The following is a 9,368-nucleotide window of genomic DNA, read 5'->3' as shown; positions in this document are numbered from 1 at the left end:
CTGCTCTCCTGCAGTTTGCTAAAGGTTATGTGGACTAATCAGAATGATGTTTGCCACAAAATTACACAAACTGGAGATTTATGCGTCAGAAAAACAACACCTCGAAGCACACAAGTTGATCTTCAGAAATGTTGTGAAAGGACCAGCAAAGTGCAGTTTGTGTGGGAAAAAAACACTCAAAGGAGGGACGGGCTCGGCGTTCTCTGGACGGACACGCAGGACACTTTCAGTGTCCGTTTTAAAGGTGTTTTTGTTTGTTTTTCACACATGAGAATGTGACGTTTCAGCCATATTCATCCAGAAAAACGATTGGCAAATCCGCTGACACAATTGAAAAGAAATAATAAAAGACAACAAAAAAAACCTGCAATACAATATTTATTTTCGTTTATTATTATTTTTTGTAACTTTTGCCACCGTCGTTGAGTGTTATTGGCTCTTTTAATTTAGATTAGGGGCTCCATTCTCCATGCACAAATGCTCCTCATTGCAACTAACACACACGCTTCTATCATTACCCTTTTAATGCCTGCCATATAAATACCGGTATATAACAAAAAAACAACAAAATATTTAAATATAAATATTTAAAATGTCTTTTTTTAAATATATTTTCCTTACCATTGTTACTTCATGGGGTAATTATTATATACATACATACATACATACATACATACATACATACATACATACATACATACATACATACATACATACATACATACATTATATATATATATATATATATATACACCGGTATATATATATATATATATATATATATATATATATATATATATATATATATATATATATATATATATATATATATATATATATATATATATATACATAATCATTTTGAAATTAAGATATTAATGCATTTAATTTCTTTGCTTATTTTAGAAGTAATATTAGATGATAAATAAATAACTACATGAGCTACAGTTTGGTCGTCTGTAAAAGAGAAAAACATCTCATGCCTGTGGGCATTTCTTTTTCCTGAATGGTCTCCATGCTTCGTCCTCGAACACTGACGAGTTGTAATCTCTGTAACATCTGGGCTACTCTTCCACATCTGCCAGCTGGGGGGAAATCAGATCAGACCAGATGAGCTCTCGAGTCATCATGTGAACTGTGTGACCCACATGCTGAAAAACACGCACACACACGCACACACACACACACACACACACACACACACACTCACGCACACACTCACTCACAAGCACAGATCTGATGCCAGCTGCAATCACAGCGACACCCAAACAAGCACAGAGGCCACACGGGATAACAGATGCATAAATGTGCAGGAGACAGATTTGTCTTGTTTCAAATACTGAATGGATTACGGGGGATAGTGTGTCAGAGCGAGTGTGTCATGTGTGCACCAGGGCACGTGCAGGAATCAGGTCCTGTCATACGCTTGCAGTCGCCTCACAGCGGTGAGAGACAGCACAGCTCCCTCATCTCAGGATATTCTTGACAAGCTGCACCAGCTATAGAAGCTGAAGAGCATCTCGTAGCCAGAACGATGGAATCAGCTCTTGCATTTGTCTTCAAAGGAATAACCAAGGGGCTGCATTTGGCTTCACAATCTCACAACAACCAGCAGCTCCTCCACTGACCACTAGATGAATTTGAGCTGTGAATTAAGGGGTAATAAAGCATTATTTACTAATTAATTATTATAATTTGCCTTCTAGGGTTAATAAAGTACATTTTAATTTGAATAACTCTTACTCTGAACATGACATGGCTTGATTTTCTGTTAATGGCCCTAACAGACTGGCACAACCGGCTCTGGGTTGGCATCGAACAGCCCCGGTGCAGCTTTTGGATGAAAGTCAAGATGGTAGCTGGGGACGAGCAGGCAGTTAAATCAGGCTTCTGCCGGGTGCAACAGGCAGCAACTGGCCGGCCTGTGCCGGGGGGGAGGAGCTGACGGCACGGGGCCAAGTTGGGGCCACGGTGGTGAAGCTTTGGCCTCCGGATCTGGGCAGCGCCAGCCGACTCTTAACTGAAAGCAACAACTGCTGCTGCCGGCTACAATGCAATGCTTCCACCACAATTCACGTAGCCGCCAGGTGAATCATACTTAAAAGTGTCTCACTTTCACGTTTGATAAGACTGTGCTTCTATTTTGCTGTGTCTGTCACACCAACCACAGCTTCCACAAATCTTCTCCGTCAGTAGCATCCTGCTATCAATGTATTCACCATCCCTCTTCCTGATGTATTTGAAACATCTCTTACTTTATCTCCAAGACATCAAAACCTGGCTGTTTCTGTGACTGGTTTATTTTCAAACCTATCCATCCTCTTCACCGCCTAAGGACATCTTAATACCTCCAGCTGTGCTTCCTGTTCCTTGGTCAGAGCCGCTGTCTCCAAGCCAGTCCTCTCTTCTTCACCTGGTTTCTAGTGTCCCCACTGCTCTGCATAGTATTTACTCTCCTGCACTTCTTCACCTTACTATTTCCTCTGCTTCCCTTTCATTTATACAAGTATCCTGTCTTGTTCTCGCAACAGCTCATCCACAAACATCCTAGTCCATGGACACTCCTGTCTAAAGTCATCTGTCAATCCTTTCATCACCCTGACAAACGAGGGGACGCTCGATCCTTGATGCTGATCCTTCCGCCTGAAACCAAACTGTTACACTTCTCACTGCTGTCATGCTGCCCTCATACATGTCCCATGACACAAATGGTGTCTCAATTCATGCCTGTGCACATGTATGCAATTTAAGGATAAATTAGATTTATAAAAGAGGCCAACGGATGCACATTTCTGCTCTTTGTGCACAGTTTCACACATGAAATGGGTCTGTTTTAAGAATCTGTATGAGGACTAGACATGAGTTCTCTTCTCCCTCCCCACATGCTCCCGTCAGTCAGATCAGCAGCTGGAGAAACCCTCTGGCAGCTTCTTAGTAGTCTTAATATTTCCTTGCTTCTGTGCTAAAAATCTCATTATTGCCTGCGGGCAAACCCTGGCGGTGCTTCTCAGCCTCTATCACCACTTCCATGGTTGATGTTTTTCATTTACTTCCAGCAGTGACTTCAGCAACACATATTGGATTATCAAAGCTGTCAGACATGCCCTTCAACTTTTCCCCCTTCAAGCTCGATTACAAAACTGACTTTTTGCATATTTTGATCTCCGTGATACTCTTTATATGCAATATGCAGCACAAGGGACTGTTCCCTCCCATCTTCTTTTTCCTCATGTACAACTCCTCATTTCATCACATCTCCTATAATGTTCCATAATGTGCAGAAATTGAGGCAATTAAGTTTTACATTTTCAAGTATTACGTTTTGAAATCAAGAAATGAAGTACAGGAAAAGGAGCACAACTGGGGGCCTGGTTGTGACCTAATCCTGAACATGGATGAAACAAAGGAGAGAAGAGTCCTTTAACATTTACCACAAGACGTTGTTCTCCAAGTTTGTGTTTAACGACAGCGTCAGCACCAGTAACTCAAAGAAACTGAATGACAGCATGCTGGTGAAACGGTCCGTGAACGGTTCGTTTGCAGTAAGGTAGACTTGTAGTTCTCAAGACCACTTTTTTGTGCTCTTGGTCTTGTCTCGGTCTTGCCATGTCTCGGATAACTGAGATGCCGTTGCACATCAAGGTGACAGAATCTGGTGATCACCAGTTCTTCCTCTTGTTAATGTACAGTTTTGTAAACTATTTGTATTTTGCATTTGATTTAATGTTTTGGTGCATCTGCATGTGTGTCTGTATTTAATTACAGTTTTGTGACTATAACAGCCTTGTTTGAATAAATATATGGCATCAATGGCCTTTGAATAATATTTGCATATCGTTGTGATTGATTAGCATTAGGTCTATGCATTTCAGTGATGCTGATATATGGTGTACGGTAATCTGGCTACTTTAATGGTAAATAATGCAAGTTATAGATAATTGTGTGTATTTTTAATTTAAAATTCACGTTTCATCTCCAAATTAAGTACAATTTAAATCAGTAACATTTACTATTCATTACTTTTCTGAGGGGGAGGAGGGTGTTGGAGGCTGGTTATTTTGTTAGGTGACTTGGGGACTTGTTAGTAGTTGTATCAATCCTTAAAAGCACTCGAGTCAATCCTCCAATAGTGTAGAAATAACGGTAGTGCAGTCGCCACACATATCTGATCTCGGCTGATTGATGAAAACATTTATAGTGAGTTCAACATCAAACATCCACTTGTCGGTTATTGAGCTGCAGTTGAATACAACCTCATATGGAAACTAGCTGAACCAGGATGGTGCTGATGCTCTACAACTCACACAAGATTAGTCTCGAGCTGAACAAGTCTAGGTCTGGTCTCGGTCTTGATACTCTCAGGTCTTGGTAGTGTCTTGGTCTCGGTTTAAGTGCTCTTGACTACAAGTCTACAGTAAGGATCAGCCAGTTCTGCTCGCAGAACTTGAAATGTCTTTCGCTTTCTTTTTTACATTTTTATTTTCTTCATTTTATACATAGTAGATGTTATGTACAAATAACAGTTTGCAGTTTTGTAGATTTCCTTCCAGTCTTTTCTTTAACTATGAACGCCATAAAGTCAGAGAACCCTAAATTACTTATTTGTACCATAGTTTAGTAAATTACAGGATGGTGATAAGTTATCAGCGCTGATTCATTTCCTTCCTAAGTAACATGTTTGCACCTGTACCATGGGATGTATAATTATAAGGTTCTACTGTGGGTGTCTGGAGTGGGCTGATGTAACACCTGTGAGGTTGGAGGTGTGTCAGCAGGACATTAAACCCGTCAGTGGAGCTGAATGTGAAGGCTGAACTCCTGCAACCAGGCTGTCATTGTAGCCGATGATAAAAGTGGTGCAGGAAACAAAGCCCCTCAGCACACACATGCACGCTGGCGCCAAAACACAATATAGCAGAGAGTGAACCAGAAACCTGCCTGGAGGGACACGGCATGGTTGATTTTTTTCGTTTTTGTTCCTGTGCCCACACATGCACATACAAACAATTGATCTCTGGATACACAGACCATGTTTGGGCACCTGATGAAGCTTTTTTCAGACTAACATTGCGAGGTGCGTAGAGAAGCCGGGCTTGTGTGAACATTTGAGTAAATTTGCTTTTACTGCAGGTTTATTCAGCTTCATTTTTATACAGAAACACTGTGTTTGCTCACTCGCCACACAATGAGAAATCAAGGTCTGTCAGAGGGGAAGAGAAAGAGCGAGAAAGGCTGGCACAGACACAGGCAGAGACGGTAATTCAGTTAAAGCTAAATTAAAGGCACATTTTATGAGCTGTGACAGCCTGCCAGAAGGAAAACAGGAGAGTGACTGAAAGGGTCTGTTTTATTGCCATCAAAGGGGACATGCTGGGGGGGGGCTTTTTCTGCATTTAAAGCATATATTTGGGTGTTCAAGGTGATCACTGAATCACAAGCTCAGCTCTAACACAACCTGCTCACTTTTTTTGGGACCATTTAAGACTGAAATCCCGTCGGTCTGTGGGCCATTCAGGTTTGCAGGGTTCTGTGACATCATAGACCCAGATGAGAGATCGTTATCAAGCTTTTCAACCTTTCTCTCAGCTTGACTTCCCCTCGTGATGCATTTGCATTGATCCTGGATATCACAAAGTCGTAGGTCAGACCTAAAGAGAGGCACACCTTTGACGGGGGAGCAAGAGCAGTCCTCTAAAACCAACTCCTATGAAAAGATGTAAAAAGACATGATTGATGAGCCTTGGTGCTGAATCACTGTAGTATTTTAATTATCCCAGTGTTGTATCAGCTAATTAAACAAATTCATCCCCACTGGTTGTTATGACAAGGGCTGTTTATGATGAGCTTTGTTTCAAAAACTAATTTGGGATTTCTTTATGATCCAGTTGTTGATGCTCAGCACTATATGTTCATCATTTCTTATTGCAGTGATAAAATTCTCCTTCTGCTTTTAAACTCACTGTCGTTTGCAATATGTCTTAAAACTGAGGACACCTTTAGATTTTGTCTTTGTATTCTCAATGACACAACTGGCCTGCAGTCTTTAGCAGTACAACTGTGTTTCCACTAATTTATGGGTTTTTTCTTGACAAAATCCTGGCCTTTGCCACATCTTTACATGAACATAAATCAGTGTTTCCAGTCCAGGTCCTCAGGACTGGTGTCTCTCCATGTTTTAGATGGTTCCCTGATGTTTCTAACACACCAGAAAAAACACACTGTTGGGAAACCTGTTTTTAACTTTTAACCAATCTAAACCCTTTGAACTGAACTCTCATATTAACAGTATTTCAGATACACTAAAATGCAGGCTCTTTTTTTATATCTATTATTATTGCTCTTAATTTAACTAGGTGAGATCGCTCCTAACTGGCCTAAATGCATAAATAAAGGTTTGAATGAACGAACGAATAGGCGAATGAATCAGAACAAATGTTCAAATGGATAAAGGCTCAAAACAAACAAAAGTTGAAATGGTGAAGGGTTTCACACAGACATGGTGTCAGAAAAACACCAAAGATACAAGCAAAAAAGCTACAAAAATAAAGTAACAGAGAAATCTGCTATGTTGTTTGATCGTATCTCAAGATCAAGCATCAAGCATTACTGATCCACTATCACATAAACATTAAATGTGTTCATCCAGATGCGTTTCTCATGCAACCCCCAGCTTCATACTCTAGAAAATACTCGGGAATGTTTGTAATAATGTGGTCATGGGTGAAAAAACAAAACAAAAAAAAAATCATCATTAAAGTTTGAAACAGCTGCTATGAGTTTCTTGTGACAGGAAGACACTCAAAGGCCAGAATTATCTGTTTCAGTGAAAGGAGAGAAAATTAGCAGCTTCGCGGGATTTTACGAGTCACAAGCGCTTCACTTCTGCATCTAATGTCAGCGTTGAGATGCCTTTCCGCGACCTTAAAATCGTTTCAGTGCTTCCTCAGATCCTTTTCATTCCTCCTGTGGGATGAAGAAATCGTCACATCAGCAGCTTTTTCTGCACTGAGGCTGCAGAGAGCAACCACCCAGCTGGCAGGCCCGGCTCTGCTCAGGCCTTCCTCATGCACTCAGTCAGAATCTAAATGCTGTGATCATTAGACTCGCTTTTAGCGTAATCCGAGAGCTGCGAGGTGCAGTGAAGGGCTCTCGCTGCATAATGACAGAGAAGAATGTGGCGTTCTCAGATCTGTGATATGATAATAAATAATCTCATAAAGGCAGACAAGAAGAAATATCTTCCTTTCATTTTACATTGATTCCACAGACTTCTTGTTTTTTTTTTTTGTAAATTGTGCAAATGTCAGTTTGGCTGGTACCTTTGTGTGTAAAAATAAATCTCTGGCCTGTAAATACCATCAGTCACTCAGGGAAACTATTATTGTTCAGATCAGAGAAGACAGGACAGCGGCTGCCTGTGCTCGATGCATAAATCTCATTATGACTGTCACATGAAGAATTAAGTGCACTGTCCGGTGCAGCCGCAAGGTGATGATCCATCTATGTGATTAGAGAATGTTCGAAAAGGTCCAAGATTTCATCCAGGACAACTTTCTGTTGGAACGGCCCCATATTCATTCATACAAAAAGGAATAACTGGTTTTAAAATGATAAATACAAATTCCAAAATCAGTCAAAATAACAAGCAACAGACATCACCTGAATCTTGTAAAACTGAGATTTTAAAGTATGCCAATTAAAGATAAAGTATGAGCTGATTGGCAGTTTTACATGCAGTCAGTTAATTTAGAGCTTCAAGCTTCCTGTTACATCCAAACCCTGTATGAAAGCCTCTATCACTTCACTCCCTAGCTTTCTTTTTCATAATTAAATAATTCGATTGACGTGTGACTGAGTGGATGAGCATGCCTATGGAGTAACTATTATGGGAAGAGGCCTGAGAACCTGTTTTAACCTAAACAAGATGTGCAAATGCATCTTCTGCTCCTTTTTTCTTTTGCTGCATCAACATACAACTAGCCAACATCCTCAAGGAAACAACCAATAATTACCCTGTCCAGAGTCACCTCCTGCAGGTTGGCAAAGCCAAGAGACTTGGTCTCCGTGGCTACCCTGTTGCCAAGAGACTATCGGGGGTGGTCGGGGTTGATGACATAGATGGGCAGAAGTAACAGAAGTAAATGCCAAGACGTGCTGAGCCTAGAATTAACATATCTCTGCTCACATTACTGATTACTGATCATTAATGGTACATATAATGGAAGAGCTTCGAATGCTGATGAAGACTAATTGTGACTGTAAGGAATGAAGTATTATGTGAGTCACTAAGATGTGGCTGCAGACTCATAAGAGCAGCAGGATTAAAAGGAGGAGGGATTACGGTGCTTGTTAACAACAGGTGACTGTGAAGGAGCGTCCCTGCAACCCAGATGTTGCACCGCTGGCAGTCACTTACCATCCAAGCTCACCTGTGTTGCCTGCATGTGGCAGCATCAGCTCAGTTGTTGCTAGGCTACAAACACAAAGCCTGGCTGCATTCATGTCTGCAGGACTCAACCGTGCCTCTCTCTGTTAGCTACACTTCCAACTTTTTAACACTTTAATCAGTTTTCTGTTCATGCATTAACATGTTGTACTGCAAGAGCATTTTTTCCTGTGGATATTAACTAAGTACGGTTCAATTTCAATTATGCTACACAGAAATCATCTCTTGCATCTGTGTTATGAACGAAGAAGGAACTTGCTCTTAAATTAAGAGCATCGATGGGAGAATATGTGTATTTGAAGACAAAAGAAACCCAAAACAAAACAAGAAAACAAGATTTAAGGTGCCGTAGAAAGAATTTCAGGACTAAAAAGACACACATTTCAAATTCCCTTTGTTGTGTTATTTTTGCAAAACAAATGTCTCTAAGTACCTTCTTTTAAGTGCAGCAATGCTTCTTCAAACAGAATGCCTATTTTTACTCCAACGCTCATCTCTGACCCTATTCTGTCAGTGCAGTTGTGACTGAGCAGAGCGTGGAGTGTTGAACTGCTCTGAGAGCATCGCTGCCCAGGTCTCCCGAGGAGGTCACTCAACTCAAGATGCATGCCAGTCCGCTCAGCGTGGGGATTTGCTGTTAACCTTCTGCCAAAGAAAAGGGGGAGAGGTGAAGCCTGCGTGGTGTCGCTGTGCTGCCACCTGCTGGCCACTTCCAGCTAGACCGTGTGGGGAGAAACTCCTGCAGCCCTATGCCCTGCTAACTTCTCCCTCATATATCACAGTAGGTGAAGGGTCAGCGCAGCAAGATCCTGTTTATTCTGACTAAACCCACATATTCCTCCAAAGAATTGAGCTGCTCAAGTGCCAAAAAGACATATGAAAACTAATCCAAATAAATAATAAAATCACCACAAAAACAAGA

The sequence above is a fragment of the Cololabis saira genome, chromosome 15 (assembly GCF_033807715.1).
Source record: "Cololabis saira isolate AMF1-May2022 chromosome 15, fColSai1.1, whole genome shotgun sequence".
Classification (NCBI taxonomy): Eukaryota; Metazoa; Chordata; class Actinopteri; order Beloniformes; family Belonidae; genus Cololabis; species Cololabis saira.
Note: the sequence above shows the minus strand (reverse complement) of the source record.